Genomic DNA, 20,390 nt, shown 5'->3' on the forward strand with positions numbered 1-20,390 from the left:
AATACAAATCAAGAAGGAAGAAGTCAAACTATCCCTCTTTGCAGACGATATGATTCTGTACTTAGAGGATCCAAAGAACTCTACTAAGAGACTATTGGAACTCATAGAGGAGTCTGGCAAAGTGGCAGGATATAAAATCAATGCACAAAAATCAACAGCCTTTGTATACACAAGCAATGCCATGACTGAGAAAGAACTGCTAAGATCAATCCCATTCACAATAGCTACAAAAACAATCAAATACCTTGGAATAAACTTAACCAAGGACGTTAAAGATCTCTACGATGAAAATTACAAAACCTTAAAGAAAGAAATAGAAGAGGATACCAAGAAATGGAAAAATCTTCCATGCTCATGGATTGGAAGAATCAACATCATCAAAATGTCCATTCTCCCAAAAGCAATTTATAGATTCAATGCAATCCCAATCAAGATACCAAAGACCTTCTTCTCAGATCTAGAAAAAATGATGCTGAAATTCATATGGAGGCACAAGAGACCTCGAATAGCTAAAGCAATCTTGTACAACAAAAACAAAGCCGGAGGCATCACAATACCAGATTTCAGGACATACTACAGGGCAGTTGTAATCAAAACAGCATGGTACTGGTACAGAAACAGATGGATAGACCAATGGAACAGAATTGAAACACCAGAAATCAATCCAAACATCTACAGCCAACTTATATTTGATCAAGGATCTAAAACTAATTCCTGGAGCAAGGACAGTCTATTCAATAAATGGTGCTGGGAAAACTGGATTTCCACGTGCAGAAGCATGAAGCAAGACCCCTACCTTACACCTTACACAAAAATTCACTCAACGTGGATTAAAGACCTAAATCTACGTCCTGACACCATTAAGTTATTAGAGAACATTGGAGAAACCCTTCAAGATATTGGCACAGGCAAAGAATTTCTGGAAAAGACCCGGGAGGCACAGGCACTCAAAGCCAAAATCAACTATTGGGATTGCATCAAATTGAGAAGTTTCTGTACTGCAAAAGAAACAGTCAGGAGAGTGAAGAGACAACCGACAGAATGGGAAAAAATATTTGCAAACTATGCAACAGATAAAGGGTTAATAACCAGAATCTACAAAGAGATCAAGAAACTCCACAAAAATAAAACCAACAACCCACTTAAGAGATGGGACAAGGACTTCAATAGACATTTTTCAAAAGAGGAAATCCAAATGGCCAACAGGCACATGAAAAAATGTTCAAGATCACTAGCAATCAGGGAAATGCAAATCAAAAGCACAATGAGGTTTCACCTCACCCCGGTTAGAATGGCTCACATACAGAAATCTACCAACAACAGATGCTGGCGAGGATGTGGGGAAAAAGGGACACTAACCCACTGTTGGTGGGAATGCAAACTGGTCAAGCCACTATGGAAATCAGTCTGGAGATTCCTCAGAAACCTGAATATAACCCTACCGTTCGACCCAGCCATCCCACTCCTTGGAATTTACCCAAAGGAGTTTAAACTGACAAACAAAAAAGCGGTCTGCACCCTAATGTTTATTGCAGCACAATTCACAATAGCCAAGACCTGGAACCAACCTAAATGCCCATCAACGGTAGACTGGATAAAGAAATTATGGGATATGTATTCTTTAGAATACTATACCGCAGTAAGAAACAATGAAATCCAGTCATTTGCAACAAAATGGAGGAATCTGGAACACATCATGCTGAGTGAAGTAAGCCAGTCCCAAAGGGACAAATACCATATGTTCTCCCTGATCGGTGACAACTGACTGAACACCAAAAAGGAAACCTCCTGAAGTGAAATGGACACTATGAGAAATGGTGACTTGATCAGCATAGCCCTGATTGTTAATGGACAACTTAATACATTATCCCTCTTAGTATTTTTTTTGTCTGTTCTACTTAATATGACTGGTTTAATTCTGTAATTATCACACAGTTATTCTTAAGTGTTGAAAATTAACTGAAAGGTGATCCCTGTTAAACATAAGAGTGGGAATAAGAGAGGGAAGAGATGTATAATTTGGGGCATGCTCGGGCTGACTTGCCCCAATTGGTAGAGTTGGAAACATACCAGGGGATTCCAGTTCAATCCCATCAAGGTGGCATGTGCCAATGCCATCTCACTATTCCAAGTGATCAATTTCAGTTCACAATTGATCATAATGAAAGGACTAAGAGTCAAAGGGAGCACATAAACAAGTCTAGTACCTGCTAACACTAACCGATAGAATAAATAAGGGGGAGAGTGATCCAACATGGGAAGTGAGATACTCAGCAGACTCATAGAATGGCGGATGTCCTAAATAGCACTCTGGCCTCAGAATCAGCCCTAAAGGCACTCAGATCTGGCTGAAAAGCCCATGAGAGTATTTCAGGCATGGAAAGCCAAGACACTCTGGCAAAAAGATCTCTGTGAGTGAGATCCCAGTGGAAAGAACAGGTCTTCAAAGAGGGAGGTGCCTTTCTCTGAAGGGAGGAGAGAACCTCCACTTTGACTATGACCTTGTCTAAACAAGATAAGAGTCGGAGAACTCAAGGGGCTTCCATAGCCTTGGAAACTCATGACTGGTGCATAGGGAGATTACTGATGCCATAAACAGGAGTGTCAATTTGTAAAGTCAACAACAGGAGTCACTGTGCACTTACTCCTCATGTAGGATCTCTGTCCTTAATGTGCTGTACATTGAGATTTAATGCTATAACGAGTACTCAAACAATATATTTCACTTTGTGTTTTTATGGGGGTGCAAACTGTTGAAATCTTTACTTAATGTATACTAAACTGATCCTCTGTAAAAAAAAAAAAAAAAAAAGAAATTATCAACTCCCAACTTGACTCTCACTGGGATTAAACATGACAATAGGTCTGATCTGATTTCATCATCATTTAAAAAAAAATCATCTATTATTTTTCACTTTATGTTTCTGTGTGAGAGCAAACTGTTGAAATCCTTACTTAATGTATACTAAGCTGATCTTCTGTATATTAAGATAATCGAAAATGAATCTTGATGTGAATGGAAGGGGAGAGGGAGTGGGAAAGGGGAGGGTTGTGGGTGGGAGGGACGGTATGTGGGGGAAGCCATTGTAATCCATAAATCGTACTTTGGAAATTTATATTCATTAAATAAAAGTTAAAAAAATCATCTATTATTTTTCACTTTATGTTTCTGTGTGGGAGCAAACTGTTGAAATCCTTACTTAAGGTATACTAAGCTGATCTTCTGTATATTAAGATAATCGAAAATGAATCTTGATGTGAATGGAAGGGGAGAGGGAGTGGGAAAGGGGAGGGTTGTGGGTGGGAGGGACGGTATGGGGGGGGGGAAGCCATTGTAACCCATGAGTCGTACTTTGGAAATTTATATTCATTAAATAAAAGATTAAAAAAAAAAAAAGATGGGGTTAGATGTCCTGGGCTTTCTTTCACTGGAGAAAATGCCTGTGTGAACAGAAATAGACAGGGAGCAGGAAAAATGGGAAGAACAGTCAGATCCCAATGCAAATCTGACATGGAGTGAAGAACAGAGGGAGAAAGACTGGGTGGAAGTGTCACATGCCATGCAGTTGTAGGGGAATCCTTTGGCCAAAACTGTCTGATGAAGCAGCTGTGGCTCTCAAGAATCAGTCTGTCTTGGTATCTACTGCGGGTTGAATGGAAGTCCCCAAAGCTCGTTTGTTGGGCACTTAATCCCCAAACTCAAATATCAGTGTTGTTTGGAGGTGGAGCCCTTTGGAAGTAATTTGGATTAGGTGAGGCCATGAGGGTAGAAAAAAGCCCACAATAGCATGTGTGGCTTTATAAGAAGAGAAAGAGAAGTCCATGCTCTTGGAGTTCCCAGCTTCCAGAGCTGTGAGCTAAATACACCTCTCTTCTTCATAAATTACCCAGTCTATGGTATTGTTATAGCCACAGAAAACCAACCAAGACAATATCCTTTAGGCCCCACAAACTTGGAAATGAATTCCAAAGTGCAGCACCTGGGAACTCTGATGAATTGTGCTGCTATGGTAGCATCATAGGGGTGTTCTCACTGCTGCTGCTTCTCTCCTCACATCTCATTGATTCATTGTTAAATCAATCCTTGTGTCATGGAGTGAAATATCCTTAATGGCTGAGGCCTGGATTCTTTAACCAATCACTGTTGAGAGGGGGATGGGATTTCTCATATTCCAATTAATTTTGCTATCCAAGTCAGTTCCCTGCAGCATACGGGTTATGGGGAAGAGGGATTGAGTTCTAAATAAATATCTACATTTCTTTATGAAGTAGAAAAGAGAATAAAGTCTATGGTGCTGAATTTCAATCCCTGATCTGATATTGAAGGCTTTACTTCTTTCTCGGCAAAAGCACATCTCTTAAAACACATGGTGACCACAAGTTTTAAAGGTTTTCAGGGTTGGGAGGATGGAGATCACATTTTGTGCCACTGAAATTCATCCTGCTGCCTATGACATACGTATTGCCAAGCCTAGATTTATCATTTCATTTATCATTTCATAAATGTTTAAACACTGGCTTGTTACAATAGAAACACAGCAATCACAATAATTATGAAGCAATACTTATGCTCCCTATGTTGTCCTTTATTTATGTTCTTATTTATTTATTTGAAAGTCAGAGTTACACAAAGAGAGAAGAGGCAGAGAGCGAGGTCTTCCATCTGCTGGTTCACTCCCCAGATGGCTGCAATGGCCAGAGCTGCGCTGATCCGCAGCCAGAAGCCAAGAGCTTCTTCCAGGTCTCCTACGCGGGTGCAGGGGCCCCAGGACTTGGGTCGTCTTCTACTGTTTTCCCAGGCCATAGCAGAGAGCTGGATCGGAAGTGGAGTAGCCAGGGCTTGAAATGGCACTCATTTGGGATGCTGGCACTGCAGGCGGAGGTTTTACCCGCTACATCACAGCGCCAGCCCCTCTTCTCCCTCTTACCGCCCACAGCACCCAACTGGTTAAGCAATCTCTCTAGCTCCAGCTTATCTAGGAGGACGCTCAAGTCTTAGGGGGTTAAGAAACTCTCCCGAGAACACAGGAAGGAGGTAGGAGGCTGGCTGACTGATTATAAAGTTGTAGCATCCCTTTCCTTCTGCATTCCTACTCTCTCTTCTCCAGCTTGCTTCAACAAAGATTTTAAAAATAAACCTATGCTTTTCAGGAGCTGTTCTCTACTGAGTGAGAATGGGAGAGAGCTGTGTGTTCTCAAAGGCACTGTGTTAGTGGCACTCGACCAACACTGGCTTGAGATGGCCGTTGAAGGCTCTTGAGCCTGGCGCCATGCCAAGTGGCAGGGCAGAGTGCCCTTAATGTCCAGTAATCACAGGTAGCCAAATACAGTGCAGTGCTTTGTGATTGCGGCATGTGGCCAGCCTTGTACAGAGGAAGATTTTATGTATTCATTTTGGTTGCTTAGCTATGTGCTGGCACACTCCAAGATCATGTGGAGCTGGCACTTTAGGGAACCAATACAAAGACAGATAAGAACCAAACTATGGAGGGCCATGGAAAGAATTTCAACTATATTCTTGGTGACAACCCCTTTGATTACAATACTCTTTACTGTGGGCGTGCTCTACTTTAAGGAATACAAATTAACAACAGAGATAAATGAAGGGCTGCTTATCCATGTTGAAAAGGCATGGTGAATTTACACATGGGTTCACTACAAGAGTCTCTTAAATATCGATCAAATGCATTTAAAATGCAACTCGTATACAATACCAGTTAGTATGTTTTCAAAAGTATACCTCGGGTTAAGAGTTTATCACAAACAGAAGTTTTTTTAAAAAGACTAATTTATTTTTCACTTGAAAGGAAGAGTTAGAGAGAGGGACAGAGAGACCATCTGCTGGTTGACTCCCCAAATGGTTGCAAAGGCCAGGGCTGGGCCAGGCTGAAACTAGCTCCATCTGGGACTCCCATGTGGTGTCAGGGGCCCGAACACCTTGGCCATCTTCTGCTGCTTTCCCAGGTGAATTATCGGGGAGTTGGATTCTAAGTGGTGTAGCTGGGACTCTGATCTGTGTTCATAGGGGATGCTGGCGTTGCAAGCTGCAGCCTAGCCCTACAAACATAAATTTCAAGGAAATACAACTCGAATACTTCAACAAGATCAAATTTCAACTTTTTTTCCTGTATCCATACATTTGAAAAATATTCAGGAAGGCCTTATTTTCTGTAAGACACTATATAATATTTTTAAAAGAAATTTGTTATTTATACCAATGAAATAATCCCAAAAGAACAATAAACACCATGTTTATTTAAAAGGATCAACTCCTTTCAAATAGAAGAACAACACAAAAGCAATACCATTAGCAGAAAATAGTTGTCACATCATCTATCCACAGGCTTGAGCAAGGCAAATAATATACGTTTTTAATTATACGTCTAGATATTTTCTGTGAAACACAGTTGTTAACATGTGTACAACATATAGCTAGAAATTCATGCTTTCTGGGGTTGAATCTGTGATATGTCCCATTTTAAAATGTATTCCCTCTAACTGCTTTTACGGCAATGGTTTTAGGCAGAAGTGTTTCCACTTAGCCACTGAAGAAAGACACAGTGGTTGCTTAGTTTCGTTCTTCACCCTGTGTTTTCTATTTCTACTGCTGGGGCACAGCTGTACTGCAACTGATGTCCTCCAGTTTTATTCTAGGAACACAGACACACGTGCAGACCCGAGTGAGGCAGCTCAGGATTCAGAGATGTAACTGGTGGAGAGCGAAGCAGACATTGTGCCTATGACAAAGGATTAAAAATGCTGTTGTAATGTTAAGCATAAAAAATAACAATCTTTATTCAAAATGGTTTTTTAGTTTTAAGTGGAAAATCATGCTTTTCAGGACGGGTTTGGTCTTGGAAATTAGACAATAATAAAAAGACACAAAAACACAAGATATAACTTGTTTCCAAAGTCACAAAACAACAATGACGTGGTTGAGCACACATTTTTCTTCCCTCCCTTTCCTCCTCCCTCCCTCCCTCCTTCCTTCTGTCTTTTCTCCCTTCCTCCCTCCCGCCCTTTTTTCCCTTTCTTTCTTTTTCTTCCTTCTCTCTCTCTCTCTCTCTCTCTCTTTCTTTTCCTCTCTCTCCTTCCCCACCCCGTCCCTGCCCTCTTTCTTTCTCTCTCTTCCTTCCTTCCTTTTTTTCTGTTCTCCTCTTTCTTTGAGAAATCAGTAATCAATGCTAGGGAAAATATTTTCACAAGCCACAGTACATTCACATAGGAGAAAAAGGAATTGTTTGAGCATATTCCTAAGATCTTCACAAAATATAAAGTTTGCACAAAGCCTGGAAGACCAAGTGTAAGCAGCCTGGCATTTGCTTCAGGGTCCAGTACTATCATAATCATTTCTAGCCTAAAGACAAAAAGGCCATGGATCTCCTATATCTTCCACAGCTGCCAATATAACTTGTAACTACTGTTCTTGCTTCTTTGAGAGACACCTTTCCCTGGCTTGGGCTGTGGCTCACTAGGCTAATCCTCTGCCTGCGGCACCGGCACTCTTGGTTCTGGTCCTGGTTGGGGCACCAGATTCTGTCCATGTTGCTCCTCTTCCAGTCCAGCTCTCTGCTGTGGCCCGGGAAGGCAGTGGAGGATGGCCCAAGTGCTTGGGCCCTGCACCCACATGGGAGACCAGAAAGGAAGCACCTGGCTCCTGGCTTCGGATCAGTGTAGCTCCGGCCGTGGCGGCCATTTGGGGGGTGAACCAACGGAAGGAAGACCTTTCTCTCTGTCTCTCTCTCTCACTGACTAACTCTGTCTGTCAAAAATAAATAAATAAAGAGAGACATATTTCCCAATACTGGTGATTTAGCTTCAAACAGCCATCTCATTTTGATTTTTTCTGAGGCACTGAGTTGATTTTTAAAATTCTTTGTCTTTAACTCCATTTAGATATGCTTTCAGAAGAGGCTGTATCTTCAGTCCTTTTCTGGATTCCCTTCTGTCTTCTTATGACATTTTTCTTGCTGTAAAAACTCTGAAATCTTTTTCCAACCAACACCAAGAGACTTTATAACCATTAATCCTCTTCCTGGAGTAGTCACTGTTATCCAGTGTGAAGGCTGACATAACTTGTTGTGCTCACTCCCAGCTCTTTCTTTTTTCTTTTCTGGTTTTTTTTTTCTGCTTTTTTTTTTAAAGATTTATTTATTTTTTTGAAAGTCAGAGTGACACAGAGAGAGAAGGAGGGGCAGAGAGAGAGAGAGGTCTTCCATCTGATGATTCACTCCCCAGTTGGCTGCAACAGCTGGAGCTGCGCTGATCTGAAGCCAGGAGCCAGGAGCTTCTTCCTGGTCTCCCACGTGGGTGCAAGGGCCCAAGGACTTGGGCCATCTTCTACTGCTTTCTCAGGCCATAGCAGAGAGCTGGATCAGAAGTGGAGTAGCTGGATCTCGAACCAGCGCCCATATGAAGTGCTGGCACTTCCGACCAGGGGGTTAACCTGCTGTGCCACAGCGCTGGCCCCAGTCCCAGCTCTTTCATTTGAGCATCAATCCACTTCATATTTGGGGTAGACCAAATAGCAATGGCATAACTCTCCTAGGCAGATGTTAGGAATTCATGAAGATAGGAATACATCAATTCTACTCCAGTCTCTACAAAGTCCTATGGTCAAATAATGTGTAATCATCATCTAGCACCAAAATCTTTTTTAAAAAGATTTTATTTATTTATTTATTTGAGAGGCAGAGTTGCAGACAGAGAGAGGGAGAGACAGAGAGAGAGAAGTCTTCCATCCACTGGCTCACTCCCCAAATAGTTGCGAGGGCCAGAGCTGGACTGATCCAAAGCCAGGAGCCAGGAGCTTCTTCCGGATCTCCCACATGAGTGCAGAGTCCCAAGCACTTGGGCCATCCTCCAATGCTTACCCAGGCACATTAGCAAGAAGCTGGATTAGAAGAGGAGCAGCTGGAACATGACCCAGTGCCCATATGGGATGCCAGCACCACAGGTGGAAGCTCAACCTACCACACCACAGCACTGACCCCCAGCACAAAAATCTTGTTCCCTTCCCTAGGAAGAGTCAACATTTTTGCTCTGTATTCTTTCGCTCTGATACATCTTCCCTGTTTTCTACTCCAAGTACTTCATCTTCAGTATTGAAGCACAACATCATCATCATCTGGACGTGGACCTAAGACACCTCTCAAGCTCTCTTCCTGAGTCTCCATCATCAATGATTATAGCAGTTGGGTTTGATTTGAGACCCTAAGTTTAACAAAGTTTTCTGCAGGCTGCCTTGAGCTTTGAGTCTAGTCACCTTTGGCATTCTGGCAGCACTCCTGTAGGGAGTCCTGAAAACTGTGTGAGATCCAGTACAGCGTGAGTCACTGACTACTCCTGTCCACCCCGTTTCTATGATGCTAGAAAGAGCCATTCTCTCTTTTTTGACAGGCAGAGTTAGACAGTGAGAGAGAGAGAGACAAAGAGTAAGGTCTTCCTTCCGTTGGTTCACCCCCCAAATGGCCGCTACGGCCAGCGCACTGCACTGATCCAAAGCCAGGAGCCAGGTGCTTCTCCTGGTCTCCCATGGGGTGCAGGGCCCAAGCACTTGGGCCATCCTCCACTGCCTTCCCTGGCCACAGCAGAGAGCTGGCCTGGAAGAGGAGCAACCGGGAAAGAATCCAGCACCCCAACCGGGACTAGAACCTGGGGTGCCGGCACCACAGGTGGAGGATTAGCCAAGTGAGCTGCGGCGCTGGCTGAGCCATTCATTTTTGTAAAAGGAGAGAAAGAAAATAAAACAATAAAAATTAAAACAAAGGGAGAGAATGAATGAATGAGATCATCTATATCTTGGTTCGGTTTTCAAATGCTTGTTACAGCTGAGACTGGGGCTGGGTCAAGCCCAAACCAGGAGCCTAAAACTCATTCTGAGTCTCCTGTGTGGGCTACAGGAACCCAAGCTCTTTGGCCATCATCTGCTGCCTCCCAGGTGTATTAGCAGGAAGCTGGATTGGAAGCAGAGGCAGGACTCTATCCCAGGCACTCTGATAGGAGACACAGGCATTCCAAGCGGTGGCTTAACCAATCTCCCGCACCACAGTGTCTGTCCCAGGAGGGTCATTCTTGGAGCTTATGAGTAAGCAACTTTCTTTCAGGAAAAATAAATATCTGTGGCAAAACCAGCAGCAGTGGATGGAGAACCACTGTATTATCTTTTATTACATTGACGGTGTAGATTTGAGGTGAGGCCCAGATTCTACAGTCCTAACAGGTTCCCAGACCACACTTTGAATAACTAGGGCTTTCTAGGGAGTGTGGCTTCAACTAGGAGGGAGGAGGCATTGAGACACACAGACCAATACCACAGCAGGGTGTGTCTGGGAAGGCGGCTGCTGCTGCCGGCTAACGGCCCTGTCCCACCGCTGTGCCAGTACAGTCGCTGCAGGCCCCCACTTCCCACCGCTGCTGCTGGCCCCCGGGTGTGCTACTCCCCACAGCTGAGTGCCTTCCTAGGTGCGGTAATCGTGCCAGTCCCTCAGCCCAGGCCAGGCCAGGCTGGCACACCTGCACTCTAGTCCTTGGAGAGTAGGAAGAGCTGCTTGTCCCTGGGTCTGTGTGGACAGCAGGCCCTGCTTCCCACTGTGACTCACCACAGAAGAAGTTTCCCAAACCTCTGAAGGAAGTTCAGATGCTGGGCAGCCAAAAAGATGATGAATGTCCACTGTAAGAGCTGTGTGCGTTTGTATGTTTAAAAAGAAAAAAAAAAAGCTGGATTCAGGGCTGTCGCTCACCTCTGCAGGCTGCTCTGTGCAGAGGTGAGGGTCCCAGAGCTCAGGCGGCTGTGTGGGTCGAGCCTGGGGCTCACCTCTCTTTCACAGGGACTTCAAGGGCCATGCTTACAGGCCCCTTTCTTACTTGCAGGACAGAGTGCTCCACAGCCCAGTGCTCATTTGCTTTGTCTTATTTTCCTTTTAACTGCGAGTTTGTCTTGTGTCTGGAAGTGGGGTTTTTTGTTTGTTTGTTTTTTAATTTAGTGTGTGGGGTCAGGAAACTCTCAAGGTATCCACTTCATTCTCATGATGCGATTTGCAGGGTGATTTCTCCAATATTAAAAAAAAAATGACCAATATTATGGTGCAGTTAAGAATGAGAACTGTCAAAGTGTACACCTGTGGGTTCCTGTTTTAGGATCACCATCTCCAGCCAAACTGTATACTGGCTTACATTAAAATGTGACATTTATCTTCCCAAGTGAATTTGTCTTCCTATGATAAGAATAGGGAAATATTACAATTTGCTGCAAAAAAAAAACCCACAAAACACAGGAAAAGATAAATGATAATTTGTAATGAAAACCATTGTTTTAAAATTAATGTCTTTCTTAGGTATAAAATACTCTAATAGAGGCACAAAATTCATCATGAGACACACAATAAATTCTAACATCTTGTCAGATAGTATTAAGCAAAGTTGTTTGTCCAAGTCCTATGGTATCAACTTTCATTTTCATATAGGGGCTCCACTGAAGGGCAGACAGCATAATCAGACATTTCTGGTCCGGGAAGTAAAGACATGGACCTTTTATTGGGTGAGAAAGGGAATCGAGTTCCCAGGACAATCAGTCACTCGATTGAATTTCCCTGCATTTTTCTCAGATGTGTACTCAGCCTACAAAAGAAAGGATCCAACAAATGGGTGTGAATCCTGAGAGGCTGGAGGCAGCATCCCACACCAGATTTATAATTCCAGCAGAGGGGCAGGAAAGTGCTTTCCTCTCGTCTTCCCTGGACAAACAGGAAACAGTTAGCTCACCTAATGTCAAAATTAACTCTGGGTAACTTCAACATTGACGTCATAAATACCCCTGATTGGAAATCCCAGGACCTGATTTCAGTTCTGGTCTTTGCTCATCTGAAGAATGAGGGGGTCAGAAGAAACCATCACAGATTTTTCTTCCTTTATGATTGTGCCGGTCTCATGACCAAAATCACTTCTTCCTCCCATGCTTCCTGTTAGTTGGAAAAGGCAGGGTTAGAAAGGATTTCAGCTAGAGGAGAGTGGGGGAGGGTAGGGGCACACTAGGAAACTGGAAATATCTGGATTACCATGGAAACTCTAAGGAGCAGGGTTGTGGCACAGGGGATTAAGCTGCCACTTGAAACTAGCATTCCATATTGGAGTGCCAGTTCAAGTCCCAGCTTTCTATCCAGCTCCCTGCGAATGTGCATGGGAAAGCAACAAAGATGGCCCAAGTAATTGAGCCCTTGCTACCCATGAGAGAGACCAGGATGGAGTTTCTGGTTTCTGGTGTCAGCATAGCCCAGACCTGATTATTGCAACCATTTGGAGAGTGAATCAGCAGAAAGGTGAAACATCTCTCTCTCTCTCTCTCTCTCTCTCTCTCTCTCTGTTGCTCTGCCTTTCAAATAAATCAGTCCGTAAAAAGATGATGGAAACTCTTGAGAGGTCTTTGGTAGGGAGGTCAATAAGGGGAGTCTTGGTCAGAATGTCAGAATAACCTGTGGTTCTTTTTCCCATCACCGGGACCTGTGGCATGAGGGCAATGCATCCACACAATCATTAGCTGATTCCACACCATAGAAGGAATTGCTCATAACAACTGTAATCTCTATATCTGGAAAAGCCCTGTTCTGAATGACAGAGATGAAATGATTTTCTGGTTATCAGTGAAGATAACCAGAACACTGTCACTCCATGGCAAGATAAAATCAAGTCTAATAGTGACTTTCTCATTCTTGATCTCTAAGGTCTTTCTCTAAAATGAAGGACCAGCAATCCCTTTACAGTTGGCCCCCTGGGGGTTCTGCACCCTTGGCTCCACCAATACTGGGCTCCGCCAACCACAGAGAGAAAAAGTTACATTGTTGTTGACGTGTATTATGTAGTTAGGTCCATGACGGTTCTGTCTCTACTGAACCTGTACAGAGTTTTCTTGCCATTATTCCACAAGTGATATAGCCTAACAACTATTTCCATAGCATTTACATTGCATTGTGTATTCTCAGTAGTGTAAAGATGATCAAAAGAGAGGATGTGCATAGTATATATGTATAGCATTATATGTAAGTGCTAAACCATTTTATCTAAGGTATATGAGCATGTTGGGGGTAGAGAGGTACTCTGGAACCAGTTCCCTACAGACACTTAGGGGTTACTGAAATGTACGTCAGAACCAGGGAAGAAGTAAATGTCAGAACTGAAATATTAGGGCAGACATTATGATATGGTGGATTAAGCTGCTGCTTGCAATGCTGGCATCCCATGTCAGAGTGCCAGATCAAGCTCCAACTACTCCACTTCTGATCTAGCTTCCTGCTAAAGGGCCTGGGAGGGCAGCAAATGATGGCCCAGGGGCTTGTGCTCTAGTTACCCACATGTGACACTGGATTGGAGTTCCTGGCTTCTGGCTTCAACCTGGACCAACCCTGGCTGTTATGGGCATTTAGAGAGTAAACTAGCAGATGGAATCTCTCTCTCTCTCTCTCTCTCTCTCTCTCTGTCCTTGTCTTTCTTTGTCACTCTGCCATTCAAGTAAAAATAACCAAATATTTAAAAAAGAAATATATTTAAAAAAAAATCCATGGCACTGCCATGGAAAAATCTAAATAAAGTTCTGCATTTTATTTTTCAATATGCTGAAAAACAAAAAATGGGGAGCCTGGTTTTCAAGAAAATAAATGATTTTTTAAATTCTCTGGAAATTGAGAGTTACACAGATCTAGATGGATTTACTTTCTATTTTTGGTTTTTCTTTTTTTGGCCTGGACTGTGGAAGAAAGCCAATAGAAAGGAATTTTCTTCTGCTTTGACACAGGATTCAGTAGCTGCACATAACACGTTTTAGAGACCTACTGTGTGTGGCAGTACTTCATTCACGCAATGGAGCATTCACGAAAATTCTGTGAGGCTGGTGCAATAACCCTCATTTTGAGTGACAATTCTAGCAAGTCTCAGGTGTATAGAAACTCCTCGAGGATATACAAGAGTCAGACCCAGGTCTCCTCTCTTCAGATCAGGTAGTGCAGAGCTGCTCCTTTGCTTCTGGACTCACCTGGGCAGCAGGTTGGCCGGGAACCTGCAATAGACTGTCTCAACTGCAGGTCAAGACACCAATCAGCAAAGGACTGCAAACGTAGAGGATAGCCAGCCCCAAGGCACCAGTGTGTGACTATGAATCATGCAATGTCTTGCCAGGGCAGTGTTACACAATCAGTGCCTACTGATTGGATAAATGAGTGAATGACTGAACGTGCATACATCTGTCTGGAAGAGGTAAGACCATGCCCGACTATGCAGATGTTAGTTAGTGAGATACTGTGAATCTTCCTAAACGTACGAAGCTGAAACTCTAATATGTTGAGTTGAACTCTTTTCTGTACTTTCTGGAACTGGATTTTGAGCTAACTAATCAGGTTATTCCTAGGACTTAGGTAAACATCTCCACCCAGTCCAAGTTTGATTTTGAAGACCATAATGTAATGGTGAATGACTCAAATGTATCACATTGTGAGCTCATTGACTTGTGAGGAAGAGCCTTGCTATGGGCAAGAGATTGCCTACTATTATGTAATTTATCAGAATTACCAAAAGAAAAACCTGGCACACAGACCCACAAATTCTGCCATCAGATAAACCTTGGATTGTCTGCTAAATAAGGAAATCAGTAAAAAAAAATTCTTCCTAGTCTAATAAAGATTTCACTTCACATAGATCTTTTACATATTGTTAAGGAAAAGCAGACTCCTTTTCTTATAAATTAAAGGCATCAAGCAAAAACTCAGAATTGCACAGAATGAGAAGTCTCAGAGTTCCTTTTCTCAACTGTAAGATATTTCAGACAGTAGATAAAGGGTCAGTCTAATGATACTTGTAAAAGAAATACTCACAAATAGGTTACAAAAATTTAAGTGATTGGCATTGTGACATAGCAGGTTAAGCTACCATCTGCAATGCCAGCATCCTGTATAGGCACCGGTACCTGTGCTGGCTGCTCCACTTCCAATCCAGCTCCCTGCTAATGGCCTGGGAAAGCAGCAGAAGATGGCCCAAGTTGTTGACCCACTTGAAGAGTGAACAAGCAGATGGAAGATCTTTCTGTTTCTCCCTCTCTGTTACTCTGCCTTTCAAATAAGTAAATAAATCCTACCAAATATTTTAAGCTGGGGAGAAGAGAACCAACAATTTAAAATGGTGAAATATTGGAAATATATGTCAATCACAAAGGGATAAGGTAAAAAAAATTCAGCACATAATTACAGTGGGTACTGCATAATTATCACATAGGATGGTGGACATCAGTGTCCCTCAAACTTTCCAACTATTTCCATATCATCTCACTTATTTGCCACACACTTGTCTGGAAAAGAAAAGATCTAATGAGAATCACAGATACAAATGTGTGTTTAATGGCATAGAAAACATCCAAATATATTGATGTCTGGAAAAGCCGGGTTCTACAGTTTTATGTAGAGTTGCATCTACATGCATATATTCACAGAGAACTATTTCTAAGAGCACTGAGAAAATGTAAATGGTGGTTGTCTTCAGAGGGTGGGAGTTGATGTGATTTCTATTGCCTCTCTTTTTCTCACTTGAGAAGCAGGGAGACAAGGAGATAAAGAAAGGGAGAGGTGGTGGGGGAAGAGGGATATCCCACCTGCTGATTCATTTTCCCAAATGTGGGCTAGGGGCTGAGCCAGACTGGGCTGGGCCAATTCCAGGAGCTGAGAACAGATCTCCCAGGTGGGTGGCAGGAACCCAGTGAATTGAACCATCATCACTGCCTCTGGAGCCAGGAGCTGAGCTGGATAAGGAACCCAAGCACTGCTCAACTTAACCACTGGGCCAAACACCCACCTCTCTACAGTCTTTATTTATGATTTTCTGCACTATATAAATTTTTCTGAGACTATATCACATTTAGACTCAGAAGAAAGAAAGCATTTTTAAAAGCAGAGTAATAAACATTAGGAACAGTACTTAACAGTTGACTTAAAAACAACAAAATATAGCAACTTTTTAAAGGCACTTAGTGTGGTGGTCTTGGGTTTAATCACCTTTTGTACCATTTGAATGGCACGTGTAAACACAGGCTGCTGATGGAATCCACCGGGACATTCATATTTAATGTGAAATCTAAAGATGCTATTTTGGCTAAACATCTGAAACTTTAGTCTAAATAATACCAAATGTTTAACTGTTTTCTATCATGTAGGAAAAGTATGTAAATGGTGAAGTTTTCCTCTGTCACGCAGACATTGTTAGAATCACCCAGATGCAGCCTGGAGAGCAGGAGGAGGCAAGGGCATTTGGCTTCACACCTGTCTCTGCAGGGACATCTGTATGCAAGAGAAATAACAATGTCAGTAACATCTCCAACACAAAGGACATCTAAATGTACAGCAGATGTATGCTTCAGACAGAGACAAAATGCAAACAGCACTTCATTTTTAGAAGATTAGCCCATGGCTAAATACTAGTTTAAACTCAAATACTCAGGAGGCCTGGGGTATAGGAAAAGCAAAACTCGTTTGTCCTCCTCTCTGCTCTGACAGGCACTCTTGGTTTCTGACGCCAGGTGTGTGGGTGTTTCCCCCTCACACCAACCAAAGCAGCTCTCTGGCAGATCCTGCGGCAGGCAGCAGGTGTCCTGTAATTGGATTCAATTAGGGCATTAAGTGCCTGGGGCGGTGTCAGATCCCAGGGGTTGAGGACTCAGTCCCACAGGCAGCCCCCACATCTGAGGCCATCCCAAGTGAAGGTTGTGCCCTGTGCTGCTGACCAAGGTATTAAATTGGGATCCATCACTTTGCTAGAGCAGCACACAGAACTGAGGGACGTACTTTACTTGCATTTGCTGATTTATAAAAGGATGCAGATGAACAGCCGGCTGGAACAGGTACAATACAGCAGAGTATGGGAGAAGAGGGCCCAGAATTCCCTGTTCTCTCCAGGGGCCACCCCGGGAGCCTCTGAGGGCTCAGCTGTCTGGAAGCTCTCCAAACCCAATCCTTGTGGGTTTTTATGGAAACTTTAGCAGGCAGGCATGGCTAATTACATCACTGGCCATTGGTGACCAACTCAACCTTCAGCCCTCCTCCCCTGGGGGCTGGGGCTGGGGCTGGGGCAAGTCCCAAGCCTCTAATCCTGCCTTGGTCTTTTCTGTGGCCAGCCAAGGAAATTGCCCAGGGGCTGCCAGCCACCAGCAATCTCACTAGTATACAAAACAAATCATAATATCAAAAGCAGTTTAATATTTAAATGATTACTGTACAGTATTGAGGAATTTGTTATGGGAATGGTTAGTATTCAAACACCAGCAGACAACTGGAAAGAAGCAGATTTCGGATTCAGCAGGAATGATTCTCCTCTCTGCAGACCTCTTATTTTCTGCAATGAATGAGTGTTGGTGTCAGAAATCTAAGCCACATAACACATACAGCATATTAATATTCAGCAAACAATCCCTCTCGCAGCCCCCAAGTGCCGGTCCTCTGCAGGATGAGTGTTTCCAGCCTCCTCTAAAATAGTGCAGCTGTGGCACTGATGGCTGGGAAGCCAGGGTGATATCAAGGAACAAACGCTGTTGAGTTTGATTAGTTCTAGTGGATGTCATCTTCCAAATGTGACTAATGTGATAATACCAGAGCATTTCTGAGGAAAGAAAGAAAATAAGGATAATGTTATGTAAATAGATACATTATTATTTTCATCTCTTTTGACATAAACCATTCTAGAAGCAAAATGACAACAAGGAAATGGGAAATGAATGAAACAGCTTTTTCTCTGTGTCGATAATTGCATGGTGGCTGACAGCTCTGGGCCAGAGAACTGGGAATGGGCCTAGTGCAGGCTGGTTTCCTCTGGGAACCGCAGCGGCGGTAGCTCCCACTCACTCACTGGTATGGATTGTGTTGCCTCGTCTTCACCGCCACCCAGCACAGTAAGCGCTGCTATCACTGTCGTTGGGCAGATCTGAAAACTGAAGCCTGGATGGGGAAAGTCAGGCAGCTCCTCGAGGTCACAGCAGGAGCACAGCTGGCTTGGGTCTCAGACCTGTGGCTCCCTCAGCCGTGACGTTCTATTGCTTCTCGAAGCCTGCTAGGTCAGCGGGGCTATAGCATACGTAACCCAGCAGGGGCTTCATGCTTCAATTCCAAATCAGCTTTCTTTGGGGGGAAACAAGGAATCTTTGCATAAATCTTATGCCTTGGGAATACCTTCTATCAAGATAAAAAAAAATCATTTTTATGCTGTTGTACTTTGAAACACCCTCTGGTTAACCGAAGCTTGGTCCCTGTCCTTGGTGCCCAAACATAATAATGAGAACAGGTTTGAGGGCAGAGGAAGGAGAAAGTTTAATCTGTGAACGGATGAGGACAGTAGCACATAATCAGTCTCAGGACCACTGCCCTCCCTAGTGAGGACAGTCAGGGGTTTCTTTGAAGCTGTAGAGAAGGGGGTTGGTTTTACAGCAAATGCAGAGACTAGTGGCAGATCTTGGGGGTAGCTGTGAGAAAGGCTCCAACTGGTCACTCAGGCACCCAGTCAGCCCCACAGTTGCCACTCTGTCCTTGAGAAGGCCTACAGGTGGAGAGATTAACCCTACCTCGACTGAGTTGCTTTGACACCCTGTAAAAAAGTCGTGATAAAGATGAAGGGTTAAAGCATTCCCAGTGCAAGATGACAGGGTCAACCAGCGGTTTGACTTGGAGCATAACAACATGGTACCTTGCAAAAGTGGCCATAAAAACAGTTTGTGGGGGCAGCGCTGTGACGTAAGTTAATCCTCTGCCTGTGGTGCTGGCATCCCGTATGAGTGCCAGTTCGTGCCCCTGCTGCTCCTTTCCCGATCCAGCTCCCTGTTGATGGCCTGGGAAAGCAGAGGAAGATGGCCCAAGTGCTTAGGCTCCTGCACCTAAGGGGAAGACCCAGAAGAAGCTCCTGGCTTCAGATTGGCCAAGCTCCAGACATTGATGCCATTTGGGGAGTGAACCAGTGGATGGAAGACCTCTCTCTCTGTCTGTAACTCTACCTCTCAAGTAAATAAATAATTCTTGAGGACAAACAGCATGTAACTAGAATTTGTGGTACTGAAACTGCATGCTGTGGCAATTTGCTGTCTTGCAATTAAAGTACCTCTTTCCCCAAATGTCTCAGTTCAATTTTTTAAAATGTATCCTATTCACTTGAAAGGCAGAATAACAAAGGGAGAGGGGGAGAGAGAAGGCGATGGAGAGGAGAGAGAGAGAGAGTTCCTCTACCCACTGGCTCGCTTCCCAAATAGCTGCAACAGCCAGAGCTGGGACAGATCAAAGTCAGGAGCCAGGAGCTTCTCTGAGTCTCCCAATAGGTGCAGGGGCCCAAGCACTTGGGCCATATTCTGCTGCTTTCCCAGGCACACCAGCAGGGAGGTGGATCAGAAGTGGAGCAGCAGGGACTAAACTGGAGCCTATATGGGATGCTTGTGCCGCAGGTGGAGGCTTAGCTTACTATGCCACAGCGCTGGTCCTCCCCTTCAGTTCTTAAACCTGGTCTACAGTAGAATTAAATACACATCTAATCATAAAGCAAGAGGGGAAGGTTTGGCCTGGAAAAGCTTGCAACTAAAATTTGGTTTTTGAATCCCTTGGCAGTAAGTGTTCTTGTCTTATGCTGTCTAGTGACTTAAATGGAGCCAGTGGACATTAAATGTTCCCGAGGATTTGAAGCACTATTGAAGCCCAACTTTTCTTTGGTTTAAACAATTTTAAAATAAGACTAAAGCTTACTCAAGGTGGTAAATAAATGGTAATGCATTTTCAACACTCAAGTCAAGCTTTATTATCTCCATTAACCTAGAGGAAGGTTATTGGTAGAATGTGCATCCAATTTTCTCACTCCCATTAAGGGGAAATAAGGTGATTTCATTTAGATATTTTTACCCTCAGCATTTTTTACTTTATGATAAAGGATTTAATTATTTACTCTCATACTTTGGAAGATGGGTTCTCCTTGAAAATAATGTTGAACACTACTGCCTTCCGTTATGTACATAAACCAGGGCATTACATTATTCACTAATGGCAACCAGAACAACCATTGAATTACAAGAATTCGTCTGTAGGGAAAATGTCAGTTGTCCTTAAGACATCTTCAAAGTGGTCACAATTCTCTTAATAAATTCATAATCAAAATCCATGCTAGATCGCTGAGCTTTTAGGTAGGAAAACTTTCTGAGAAATTCTGCTGCTAAGCACGGTATAATCATTTTAAAAGATAATGCAAATTTAATGATGTCGTGCTGAGCAGTGAAACTCTTAAGACATGTGTATGTGACAACCAGGTTACCCCTAGAATACGCTGAAACACCTGTAGCTTGGATGGATAAGTACAAATGGGGTTTATGTTATTTAAGTAGAAAAAGTGACTGAAACATT

General features: G+C 43.3%; 1 long non-coding RNA gene across 3 annotated transcripts in view; it reads left to right on the top strand.

The window, feature by feature from the left end:
• LOC103348321 (uncharacterized) overlaps positions 1–20,390 on the top strand; it is a 115,893-nt gene that overhangs the window by 17,843 nt on the left and 77,660 nt on the right. The gene's annotated exons all lie outside the window — the stretch shown is intronic.

This window comes from Oryctolagus cuniculus, chromosome 11 (assembly GCF_051225735.1).
Source record: "Oryctolagus cuniculus isolate XC-2025 breed Fujian yellow rabbit chromosome 11, ASM5122573v1, whole genome shotgun sequence".
NCBI classification, from domain to species: Eukaryota; Metazoa; Chordata; class Mammalia; order Lagomorpha; family Leporidae; genus Oryctolagus; species Oryctolagus cuniculus.